This window comes from Capricornis sumatraensis, chromosome 8 (genome assembly GCF_032405125.1).
Source record: "Capricornis sumatraensis isolate serow.1 chromosome 8, serow.2, whole genome shotgun sequence".
Taxonomy (NCBI): Eukaryota; Metazoa; Chordata; class Mammalia; order Artiodactyla; family Bovidae; genus Capricornis; species Capricornis sumatraensis.
In genome coordinates this window covers 11,262,426-11,276,101 of record NC_091076.1, presented here as the reverse complement: position 1 = coordinate 11,276,101, position 13,676 = coordinate 11,262,426, and the positions used below count along the sequence as shown (strand labels likewise).

General features: G+C 47.4%; 1 pseudogene; it reads left to right on the top strand.

Annotated features, from left to right (window-relative positions):
- Positions 1–500: 500 nt before the first annotated feature.
- On the top strand, positions 501–12,309 carry LOC138083428 (pregnancy-associated glycoprotein 2-like; annotated as a pseudogene).
- The last annotated feature ends 1,367 nt before the right edge of the window (positions 12,310–13,676 follow it).

Sequence of the window (13,676 nt, the reverse complement as noted above, 5' to 3'; positions counted from 1 at the left end):
GGTTCCCAGGGTGAGTCAGGTAAGGAAAAAGGGATCAGATAATTGGCCTGAAGGAAGACAAAGACCCTGAAGAACTGACCTATATAAATAACTTAATCGCCTCTTTAGTGAACTCCTACTCACTAGGCCCATCCTCTTTCTCTCCAGGTGTGCCTCTCTGTCTTGCTCTCATCTCATCTGCACAAACCATTTCTCTGTGTGCTCTCCCACTTGTTCTGTGTCTTTCATAAGAAACTTTGTACCTTCGTTTATAGTTTCTGCCTCCGTGATAAAGGCATTTTTCACTGGGGGACAAAGATCCAGGGAAAAATAGCTTCTAGCCTCTAGCCCTTGCTGGTCTGGTGGCTAGGATTCCTGGTTCTCATCCTGGCTACCAGGCTCAATTCCTTGGCAGGAAATGAAGATCTTGCTTCACACCACATCTCACTGCCGCCTCACCGAGATCAGAACTACAACACTACTCTCTTAGTCCAGCCAGGGTGTCGTAGACCTGAGGCTACATGTCCAAGATCAAGGTGCTGGTCAACTGTGCTCCTGGTGGGAACCCTCTTCTTGGCTCCCAGACAGTTCTCTCATTGCTGTGTCCTCACATGTGATGGGGAGGGATATTGAGGGCGGAGAGGAGGAGGAGGGAGGGGAAGGAGGGAGAGAGAGAGAAAGAGAGGAAGTTCTCAGGTGCTTCTTGTTATAAAGGCCCTGATCCCATCATGAGGGCCCTACCATTAAGACCTCATCTCAACCTAATGATCTCCCAAAGGCCCTGCCTCCTAAAATCATCACATCAGGAGTTAAGGATTCAACATTTCAACTCTAGGGTGGACACAGTTCAATCCATAGTAAATACTCAGATCTATTTCTTTAGATCAAAGCACACCCTCATTTAAATGTTGGTTTTTGCTATGTATTCATGTTTGCTAACGTATTTTAAGGAAGAGACTGTTATTGTTGCTGTTGTTGTTGTTTAGTCTGACTCTTTTGTGGCCCCATGAACTGTAGTCTACGGGCTCCTCTGTCCATGGAATTTCCCAGGGAAAAATACTGCAATGGGTTGCAACATTTTTCCTCCAGGGGCTCTTCTCAACCCAGGGATCAAAATAATGCCTCTTGCATGGCAGGCAGATTCTCTACCACTCAGCCTCCTGGGAACCCCAAGGAAGAGAGTACCATTTCATAAAACGTACATAACCACAAATGCTATTTTCTTCCAAATAAAATTAACATCTGATATCTAGCCCATGTTCAAATTTCCCTAATCCTCTAAAAAAAAAAGTCCTTTATAGTTTACTTATTCAAATCTAGGTCTAGAGGATGAATATTTGGATGTTGCATTTGGTTGTTCTAAGACTTTCAATAAATAAAATTCTCCCCCTTTCTTTTTATACCATTTATTTGCTTAAAATGTGAGAGGAGGTAGGTGATTTGCCTCATAGAAAGTCCCAAGTCTTGTGTTGAGAGCAGGAGTCCACAACACCGATGCCAGGACCAGTACCAGTCTTTGGTCTGTTAGGAACCAGACACACAGTGGAAGGTGAGTGGCACACAAGCAAGTGAGGCTTCATCTGTATTTTCAGCCACTCCCCATCACTCTCCCATCACCCCCAGATGGGACAGTCTCATTCCAGGAAAACAAGCTCAGGGTGCCCACAGAGTCTGTATTATAGTGAGTTGTATAACTATTTCATTATATATCACAACATAATAATAACAGAAATAAAGTCCACAATAAATGTAATACCCTTGAATCATCCAGAAATCACCCCCTCTACCACGTCTCTAGAAAAATTGTCTTCCAGGAAACCAGTTCCTAGTGCCAAAAAAAGCTGGACACTGCTGATTTAGAGGACTGCTTCTCTCTTCCTTTATCTATGTATTTGCCTGAAAACTGGTAGTTAGATCTAGACTTGTGTTCAACAAATTTTATTGAAACATTTAATTTGTAGTTACATATATTTCCTATGGCATCTCTTAAGAGACATCTCGCTAGTTGCCTCACTTTAACATATGCTGAGATGCAGCAGGTCCTGATGTTGCCAACCTCATGCATGCATTATAAACTTCACCTTTGACCCTTCATCTTATGGTTTTATCATCCATGGATGATCTTGACCAAGATCCACTAATTCATGAGAATGTTTCAAAACAATGGTTTCTTCTTTCTACCACTGCTGAATTTAATTCCTGGAAATCTCCAATTAATAAGAGCATTCTTTCAAGTGTTTATAGTTACATGAAATATGCTTCATACAAACAAAAATAGCATAAATATTGATGATTATTTCCCTTTCTCGGTGTCCATGACGGTGACTTTGTGCCCTAGCAATCTGCCACAGTGACAAATTACATGTTATCTATTAACATTTGGAACTCCTGAATTTTTATATATTTCCTTTGTTTCAGTGGATTTGATCTGATGCTAAAATTATCTCACTTTCAGCCTCATCAAACGGATTCCTAAACTTTTTGTTCAGCTCTTGCTAATCTTTGAAGGCCCTCAAATTCCTGGTCCTTCAAAATTCTCAGGCTTATCTTGTTCATTCCTTGGCCCAGTCCTGAAATCAGTCATCTCTTCAACAACCCATGGACCTTAGGGTGGGAATGGAATTTAGAGGCCGCATGATCTGGAATTTCACAATTCACGTACTGTTGAAACCTGGCTTGGACAATTTTGAACATTACTTCACTAGCATGTGAGATGAGTACAATTGTGCAGTAGTTTGAGCATTCTTTGGCATTGCCTTTCCTTGGGGTTGGAATGAAAACTGACCTTTTCCAGTCCTGTGACCACTGCTGAGTTTTCCAAATTTGCTGGCATATCAAATGCAGCACTTTCACAGCATCATCTTTTAGGATTTGAAATAACTCAACTGGAGTTCCATCACCTCCACTAGCTTTGTTGGTAATGATGCTTCCTAAGGCCCACTTGACTTCACATTCCAGGATGTCTGGCTCTAGATGAGTGATCACACCATTGTGATTATCTGGTCATGAAGATCTTTTTTGTACAGTTCTTCTGTGTATTCTTGCCATCTCTTCTTAATATCTTCTGCCTCTGTTAGGTCCATACAATTTCTGTCCTTTATCGAGCCCATCTTTGCATGAAATATTCCCTTGGTATCTCTAATTTTCTTGAAGAGATCTCTAGTCTTTCCCATTCTATCGTTTTCCTCTATTTCTTTGCACTGATCACTGAGGAAGGCTTTCTTATCTCTTCTTGCTGTTCTTTGGAACCCTGCATTCAAATGGGTATTTCTTTCCTTTTCTCCTTTGCATTTTGCTTCTCTTCTTTTCACAGCTATTTGTAAGGCCTCCCCAGACAGCCATTTTGCTTTTTTGCATTTCTTTTTCTTGGGGATGGTCTTGATTCCTGTCTCCTGTACAATGTCACGAACCTCTGTCCATAGTTCATCAGGCACTCTATTAGATCTAATCCCTTGAATCTACTTCTCACTTCCACTGTATAATCATAAGGGATTTGATTTAGGTCATACCTGCATGGTCTAGTGGTTTTCCCTACTTTTTCAATTTAAGTCTGAATTTGGCAATAAGGAGTTCATGATCTGAGCCACAGTCAGCTCCTGGTCTTCTTTTTGCTGACTGTATAGAGTTTCTCCATCTTTGGCTGCAAAGAATATAATCAATCTGATTTTGGTGTTGACTATCTGGTGATGGCCATGTGTAGAGTCTTCTGCTGTTGGAAGAGGGTGTTGCTATGACCAGTGTGTTCTCTTGGAAAAACGCTATTAGCCTTTGTCCTGCTTCATTCTATACTCCAAGGCCAAATTTTCCTGTTACTCCAGGTGTTTCTTGACTTCCTACTTTTGCATTCCAGTCCTCTATAATGAAAAGGACATCTTTTTTGGGTGTTAGTTCCAGAAGGTCTTATAGGTCTTCATAGAACCATTCAGCTTCGTCAGCATTACTGGTCGGGGCATAGACTTGGTTTACCATGATATTGAATGGTTTACCTTGGAAACGAACAGAGATCATTCTCATTTTTGAGACTGCATCCAAGTACTGCATTTCAGACTCTTTTGTTGACTATGATGGCTACTCCATTTCTTCTAAGGGAGTTTTGCCCATAGTAGTAGATATAATGGTCATCTGAGTTAAATTCACCCATTCCAGAGATTACAGTAGTCTCTCTGTATTCTGAGAATTTTCCAAGTCAAATACACACAGAGACTGATAGAGGTAAAGGTTTTACGGAGACATTCATGTTTCTTATCAGATCCACCATTACCCTAAAGGGGACAATTAGGGCAGATCAAACCATATGTAATTACCTACTCTTGGTCACCACTGCATGCTCAGAACTTGATCTTCCCTGAGTACTTGGCCCCAGGAAGAAGCATGAAGTGGCTTGTGCTCCTCAGGCTGGTGGCCCTGTCAAAGTGCATAGTCATGTAAGTATGGGGACTGTAAGTAGCATCATCTCTCTTTCTGGGCTTTCTCTTTTCATCCTCTTATTCTTCCACCCATCAGGGTTAGAAGAGAAAATAATCACTTCCTGGAAGTCTTAAACTTCAGCTGTCACTGATTGATGAGATTCTTGTCATGGGCACCATGGAGGGCAAGGTTCACGGGTCAGGACTGCAGGGTTGCATAACTCTGGGAGTACCAGTCACATCATGACTTATATAAAGATGGCACTCCTTGGAACTGTTCAGTGCATGACCTGTGCAGCTATAGGTGTGGTGCTACAGAAAAGCACTTCTCCTGCATTTGCTTTAGGTCTTCTCTCTGCTCTCTCTCCTCTTCTGTGTGTATGTGTCAGTGTCTTCATCTGCGCAGGCTCCAAATGGTCATCTGGTTTACCCAAGATTACACAACAGAACCTGTGTGCAGACCTAGGTCTTTGACATGTCTTTGCATGGCATTCTGATAAAAGGTGACACTCATAAAAATGCTTGGAGGATACACAGTGCCATTACAATGCCAGATACAACAGTCATACCTGGTTACTGCCATTTCTTTGTTTCCTTTTCCCTATGGCCACCTGGAGATGGAGGCACCAGAAAGGGAAAGAAAGTGAAGTTGCTCAGTCATGTCCAACTCTTTGCTACCCCATGGACTGTAGCCCACCAGGCCCCTCCATCCATGGCATTTTCTAGGCAAGAGTACTGGAGTGGGTTACCATTTCCTTCTCCAGGGGATCTTCCCAACCCCGGGATCTAACCCAGGTCTCCCACATTGTGGGTAGACACTTTACCATCTAAGTCTCCAGGGAATTCCAATTTTTATATATAAAAAGGAGACGCTAGGCTGGGCCTTAAAGAGGAAACTAGAGAGCTTCTCAAACGAAGGGACCTCTGAGCAGAGGTTGTGAGGAGAAACAGTTGGAAGTGATTTCAGGCCCTAGGATATCCAGAGGGAGGGAGGACAGTGGGAATCAAGGGTGGCCAGGCTGCCAAGTCTGCCCTAACCTCCGTCCCTGGCCCCTGTAGATGGCTTATGTTGGCAACATCACCATTGGAACACCACCTCAAGAGTTCCGGGTCATCATTGACAACAGCTCGTCTGACTTGTGGGTGACCTCTGTCTACTGTCAAAGCCCCTCCTGCTGTGAGTGCCTGCCCCTCACCCATTTGTCCTCCCCTCCCCCCCCATCCTTGGCATCTGACAGATATGGATCTCTTGCGTTGGCAGTTGCATACCGGACATATGACCCCAAGATGTCCACCACCTTCCAAGTGCAAGTGGAGGAAATTCGACCTCCACTATGGCTTTGGAAAGATAACAAGAGTTCTTGCCAGTGAAACTATTTGGGTAATGGGGGAACCAGGGGCTGAGTCCAGGCTGGCCCTGGGAGCAACCACTGCCTGCAAAACAGATGCACGACCAGCTGGGAGGGACTGTCTTTCTGAAAGTCCCCTAGTGGCTGGCCACCTGCCCAGCAGGGCCCTGTCCCTGGGGAGACAGCTCCCCTGCTGACACACAAACTCCCAAAACAATGAACCCCAGAGAGGGGCTTGGGATGTGAACTTGCATCTCCATTACCCAACGTTCATTTTGCTGGAGCAGGAAGAAGGGGCAATAAAGCACCCCTTTTATATTCACAGGCTCTACAGGGCACTTTCGTGGTAATAACTTGTTTCATCCTGCAACATCCCCAGGCAGGAGGTACTATAATTAGCTCAGGATAAAGACGGGGACATGAGGGGCACAGAGCGAGGGCCTTGCCAAGGTCACATATTTTTTCAGTGGAGCTTCGCTGACCTTCAGGACTCAAGTAGGTGTGGATTTGGGGAGAGGATAAAACTGATCTGGGACCCCTGGGGCAGCACAGGGCTTCAGGTATCCAGGCAGGGGAATCAGGGGTCACAGATGTAATATGGGCCTGATAAAAAGGGTTCTCACTCTAGGGGGCCTTTGACACTAATAAAAACTATGGCCTGCCCACCTACACACACACAAAGTGCCTGAGTATGCCCTCCCTGTGTTTTTCTCGGTCTCTCTCTCTCACACACACACACACACACACACAGACACACAGGCACCCACACACAAGTGTGCACGTCCCCAAAAGCCTGATATCCAGGCAGAATTTTCATTAGAACCCAGCCAGTGACATTGCATAATGGCTTCTGCCTGCCTGGGCACATGTAGAATCCACAATGCATTGCAATGAACTCAGGTCATGTTTGTCATCAGATCACAAAAGTGAAAGTGTTAGTCACTCAGTCTTGCAACCCCATGGACTTAGCTCGCCAGGCTTCTCTGTCCGTGGAATTCTCCAGGCAAAATACTGGAGTGAGTTGCCATTTCCTTCTCCAGGGGAGCCTTCCAACCCAGGGAATGAACCTGGTTCTCCTGCATTAACAAGCAGATTCTTTACTGTCTGAGCCACAAGGGAAGCCCATCAGATCATAGTGTTGCCAAAGAGAAGACTAGTCTGCTCTCTATTCGTTGTATCCTCAGAAGGGGACCATTCAGTCCTGTTCTGAGTCTGGTTGCCCCACCTGTACAGAAGACATGAGATCAGTTTGGCTCACTCAGACAGTGTTTGCAGGAGAAGCAGGTGTTGTTAAAATCCACAGCCCCGCACAAATAGAAGCCCAATCCCTATTCCATCTGAGAATGGAATTGTCCTACCCATCTGAGGTCAACTGAGGCCTCAGTTCTTCTCTGCAGTGCTAGTGGCATTTGCACCAAACAGCCCAGCCTCGCTTCCCAGCGCTTTATGTGGGAACACTCTCCTGTCTCACAGATTGGGACACCTGTTGCCAGGAACCAGACAATTGGCCTGACCAAGAATCAGATTGGTGGGTTCCTGGAAAATTCACCTTATGATGGCGTCCTGGGCTTGGCCTACCCCAGCCTCGCCAGGCATGAAGCCACTCCTCTCTTCGGCAACCTGAAGAGACAAGGAGTCATTTCTCAACCTGTCTTTGCCTTGTTCCTGAGTAGGTAAGTCTGAGCTGGACAAGCCCTTCCTCCAAACTAGCTCTAAGATGCTTTCAGTTGCATGAAAAAGCGTAGGCCACCTCATCCAGAAGATTCCTGAGGGATAGTCTAGCCGAGGAGAACTACGGCCCCAGGATCACAAATGGCCCCATCACTGGGTTTTTGTCAATAAAAAAAGGTTGTGTTTCATCGGAACACAACCATTCTCATGGATTCAAGGGTGCAGTTTGGTCCAGTGGGATGGAGAAGGAGGGAGAGAAATGGTCCAGGATATGGCTGGAGGAAAAAGTAACAGGATTTGCTGATGAATTTGATGCAGAAGGAGAGGGATAGTGGGAATGTTTCCTTCCTCACTAACATTTCACCGGGAACCCAGGACGAGCTACAGAATTTGCAGGAGCCAGCGCAAAATGAAAATATGGAACCCCTTGTTCAAAACATATTGGGAATTTCAAGACAGGGAAAGTGGAGGTGGGCAGCCTGCTCAGCTTGAAGTCCCATAGACAGCACAGGTCACAGGCAAGAGAAGCCAACCCTGGGTGAGCCTGAACCTATGTTCTTAGCTCCCTCAGACATCAGGTTTCCTGAAAACTGACAGGCCAGACAAGGAGGAAGCCCGACCCCTCCAGCAGAGAGTCCTCTGAGGGTATATCTGAGCATTCAGGTGGCTGGAAAGGTCCAGGCCCTCTTCAGAAGGATGGATAGTCGGAGCTAGGCCTGGTTGGAGCCAGAGTGACCAGCTTTGAGCCTCTTCTGTGACACTCATTAGATGGGGACCAACCCTGGTCAGGTACTCAAGCTCTCCAAGCATCCATTTCCACACGTGTAAAATGGAGACGGTAGTAGTGCCTCTGATGGGTGAAGAAGCGCAGTCCTCAGACAGCACCTGGTGTTACTCTCCTCCAACGAGCCCCTTCTTCCTTCTCTCTTCAGAGAGCCACTGAAGAGCAGCTTGCTGATGCTGGGTGGGCTGGACCACGCCTACCATAACGAGGCTCTCAAGTGGGTACCAGTGACCCAAGCCCGCTTATGGCAGATAACCATGAACCGGTAAGCCTCCCCCTCTGAGGGCCACCCCAAATGATCCTCCCACACATGCACATGGACACATACAGACACACGCAAATGCACTCACAGTCACACACAGACATGTGCTCCACACGCATGCACACATAAAAACAAACAGAGACACATATAAACACATACACAGGCAAACATATAAACACAGAGAGATGCACACAAACACACACAGGAACACACACCACCCACGGGTTCATTTGCCTCAGGGCTGCTGATCAGGCCTCTCACCAGGATCCTGAAAGGGTCCAGAGAAGCCTGGGCAGCAGGGGGAGGGCTGCACCCCTGTGCTGTGAGGTGGGGAGCCTGGCTAGAGGACCCTAGAGTGTGGTGAAAAGAGGATCAGGAGGCATTTCACCAACCTGAACAGGATTGTGTGAAGATGACCTACTGAGCAGGGCCACCCAGGACCTAGAGTGTTCTCAGTATGCAGAATTGCCAGTTGAAGCACTGGGAAAACTGGTCTCCTCAGAGAAAGTTACCCAGCACGAAGAGTTTGGCTACAGTCTTGAGACCTAAGAGCAACCCATAAAAAGAGACACCCCACCTGAACAGGGCTACTGACCACCCAAACCGGGCACACAGTGGGGCAGGGGCTGTGACTGAGTCAGGAAGCGGGGGTCCAGGAGTGGCCTGAGAACAAGGGGCAATAATTGATGGGGGTTCTCTGTCATGCCCTCAGGCCACAGCTTCCCTGCTCTTTGGAGGCCCCTGGGTCTGCTCATGCTCCCCTGGCAGGGGCCTCAGGGTCTGAGCCGGGTGAGGGGGTGGTGCTGGGAGACAAACTCTCCCAGGGCAGCCTGTGTCTCCCCCACCCCCACTCTGACCATCTGCTGTCCTAGAGACCTGCATCTTCACTGTATGGGCCGACCCATCGTTGGTGAGACACAGATACAGGTCTCTGGGTGTTCCTCATTCATTCATTCAACAGACATACGTTGTGCATCGCCTGGTGTGCTGGGCACTTGAGGGAGGCACTGAGGATCCAACTTGCCGTCACATCTAGTGAGGCAGACGTGCATGAAACGACATGAAATGAAGTTCACACACAGTGAATTTCCACCTTGGTACATGCTAGACATGAGGAAGAGTCTACAGAGAGTGAACAAGACAGGAGCCTGATCTAGTCTGGGGGGAAGACTTTCCTGACATAGTGGCAATTAGCCTGGAAGATGAAGAAAAATTAGCTAGGCCAAGGGGATGGGGTCTTCTAGGAAGGTCACCAGCACAAGCCCAGGCCCTGAGACACGAAAGAGCCTGGTGCCTGCAAGAACTGAAAGGAAGTCAAAAAGATGATGTGACCAGAGAAAAGGAAAACAGAGTCAGGGCAAGAGCTGAAGGGCTTTTCAGGAGACAGTCAGCCAGGGGGCAGTCACTGAAGAGGCTTCAGAGTGATCCTGGTGCCTGCTTTGTCCCTCTGTCTCTCAGCATCTCCATAAACAAAATGGTGGCTGCTTGTTCTGGCGGATGTCAGGCTATTGTGGACAGCGGGAGCTCAGTGCTGGCTGGCCCAACTCAAGTGGGCCACAGCATCTTCAAACACATCAACCCCAATCCCAAGGAGAAAAACCAGGTGAAGGGTCATGCCACAGAATCATTCCTGGGCTCCGCACACACCAAGGATCACCTGGGCCAACCTCCCTCCTGCTTTCTTTCACAGCTTGATTTCATGTGACAGTGCCAAGACCCTGCCTCCTATTATCTTCACTATCAATGGCATGGACTTCCCAGTGTCCCCTAAATACTACCTCCAGAAGGTGAGAGGACAACTTTGGGGGCTGGTTCCCAAATTTGGGATTTGCAAGAACTCTTCGGCTGCCGTTGGGGGGAAGGGACCCTCTACAGGCCAAGCCACACCATGGCAGATGCTGCTGAGCCCCTGTGGCTGGGCCAGTGCCTCCCACAAAACCAACCACGTGAGAGGAAAGGGCAGTCTGGGACATCCATCCTCCTGAACTAAATGTGGAGACACCACCCCATGCAGGCATGGTGGGAGTCACAAGGAGAGGGGAACACTGAGGGCCTCAGTCCTCACAGAGCTTCCGTTCAACCAGAGACCTCAGATGCAGAAACATAGAAAGTCAGCTCTAGCAACCCCTGAAATAGAACAGGTGACAAGAAGGATGTCTGGGACAGTCTCATTGTGCTGTCCCACCATAGGGGTCAACAGTCTCCCCTTCCCAACTCGAAAGACTCCAGGTTGAGATCATAAATTACATGCTGACCCTAGAACTTCACTGCAACTTCACACTCTGTGAGTTGGGGTTCTGACCCCTCTGTGGGGAGATTGGACGCTAAGGTAAATAAAGGATGTACAGTGACTGCTCAGCCCCAGCACAGGGTGGAGGCTTCATGTCAGCTCCCTGTGGGAGTTCAGAGCAGGCCGATGGGCTCAAAGGAGGCTTGGAAGAAGAGACGGAATTGCAGAAATTCTAAACACCCCAGCCTCATGGAGGAACGAGGAAGCCTGCTTGGGTTGAGGTAATCTATATTGGATTCCTTACAAATGGTAGCCCCGGGTGCTGTACAAAGGGGTCCAGGGGCAGATGACGGGTGATAAGGGATACAGACCAGGGGAGCTTCAGGATAAGTTACCCAACCCAGTCTGGAGTAGCCAAATGATGTGAGTGTGAGACCAGAAAAGTTTCCTAGATGGCCTGAGAGCAGTATAAAGAACGCATTGTGACAATGCTATTTACAATGGGTAACCAACAACAACCTACTGTGTAGCTCAGGGAGCCCTGCTCAGTGTTATGTGGCAGCCTGGATGGGAGGGGTGTTTGGGGGAGAATGGATACATGTATACGTATGGCTGAGTCCCATTGCTGTCCACCTGAAACTATCACAATACTGTTAATTGGCTATCCTCCATTAAAAAGTTAAACATTTTTTTAGAAAAAATAATGGGTTGTGGCCAATGGAGAGCTAAACAGGCATTCTTAGCAGAGAGAAAAAAGAGAGCAGGAGTCAGAAGGAAAGAAACAGCAGTATGTGAGGGGAACTATGGGCCATTCTTGTTCTTTTAAAAAATACATTGAAGTAGAACTGATTTACAATGTTGTGTTAATTTCTGCTCTGCACCTAAGCCACTCAGTTTTATATATATTCGAATACATACATGCGGCTGCTGCTTAGGTGCTTCAGCTTGCCTAACTCTGTGAGACCCCATGGACTGCAACCCGCCAGGCTCCTCCATCCAGGGGATTCTCCAGGCAAGAATACTGGAGTGGGTGGCCATGTCCTCCTCCAGGGGATCTTCCCAACCCAAGAATCGATCTCCTGCATTGCGGGCAGAATCTTTACCACTGAGCCACTAGGGAAGCCCACAAATATATACCAGCTCTTTTTTATATTCTTTCCCATTACAGTTTATCATGGGATACTGAATATAGTTACCTGTGCTATACAGTAGGACTTTGTTATTTAAATATCAAATATTAGTTCGCATCTGATAATCCCAACCTCCCAATCCTCCCCTCCCCACACCCCTCTCTCATGGCATCTGCAGGTTTTGGCCCTTCTTGTTCCTATACCCTCACTGCTGCAGCTGCTATGAGAGCCACTTGATTCTTCCCAAAGAAGGGGAAAAAAATGGGAAAGCTCTCTGCTCTGGATATTGAGGTGGGTGGCAGGTAAGTGCTCACGCTGCCTGGTGTGTATTTCTGTCTCCCCCAGGTTTCTAAAGACATCTGCTTTATCAGCTGTCATGGGGGCACGGAAGACATGAGCCCCTCAGAGACCTGGGTCCTGGGTGACATCTTCCTGAGAGCATATTTCACAGTTTTCGATCGGAGTAAAAACAAGATTGGCCTGGCTCCCTCAGTGTAAATGCTGGGCTGCTTCAGGAATCACTCCAAAGACACACTCACACAGAGGGCACTCCCTCCCAGGGATGCTGAGGCACTGCGTTTGGGGCTCTGCAAGCCCTGTCCTCAGCAAAGAATAAAGGATTTCATCTCAATGGAGCTCATACGAATGGCTGCCTCTCTGGGTCAGGAAGGTACATCACAACCGGGCAGGATCTAGAATCAAGTCTGAAGCACAAACGAGAGGAGCCCAGCTCCAACTGGCTTCAAGAAAAGGGAGACTTACTGGAAGGATACAGGTATCCAGGACACAGGAAAAAGAACAGATCCGAAGATCTCAGGGACTGGACTCAAGAAATCAGAAGCCATCAGTTCACTCTTTCCTCACACTTCCCCTTCTCTCTTCTTTGATTTTCTTAGCCTGACAGCTTTCTTCCCGCAGGTTTCTACACCTAGTGAGAGAGTTTCAAGCTGCCTGCCTCACGACTTGATCTCTCTAAGGCAACTAACCAGTAAGGAAAGAAGCTCAGAAGACATCAGGGTGCAAGGGAGGGCTCTGAATGGACCGTCTCAGATCGTGTGTCCAGTCCCAGACCAAGCATCCTGGCAGGGGCATGGCGTCCTATAATTGGCTTAATTCGTCACCTGGCCCTGCCCCCACAGCATGTGATCAACCGGTTCCTCAATTAACAGACCCTGAGAAAGAATCCTTTTCTTCTTTCCTGATCCTTTCCTTCTTTCTTTCTTCCTTCTCTCCTCCTTTAATTCCTTTCTTTGTTTTGTCTCCTCTGAGCATTCACCTCCACAGAGCTCACAAACCTAGGTGTAAGAAAACTTCAGATTCCTCCAGGGACCACATCAGTCAAGAGAACAACAAACTCAAGATGTCTGGATGGAAGTCAGATCAATAGAATTCAGCTTCGTGTTCCCTTCATGGCTCAGTGGTCAAGAATCCACCTGCCAATGCAGGAGACATAGGTTCGATCCCTGATCCAGTAAGAACGCACATGCCGAGGATCAATTAAGCCCGTGCACCACAACTATTGAGCCTGTGCTCTAGAGTCCAGAAACCACACTACTGAGCTCACGTGCAGTCACTACTGAGGCCCACATGCCCTCCAGCCCATGCTCCACAACAGGAGAAGCCACTACAATGAGAAGCCAGCAAATACATTAGAAATACATTGGAAATAAGACAATGGGGTAAAAACCCCAACGTGGTCATTTACTGTGCAGCACCCTACCGAACTAGGACTCACTTCTAGGATTCACTTCATCTGCAAAATAGGCTCATCACCTAACTTGAAGTGTACCCAGAATCTCATATGTTTACAAAGCCCCAGAACCCTGCCAACACCACATGGCAACAAGACAAAAAGAATAAGAGCT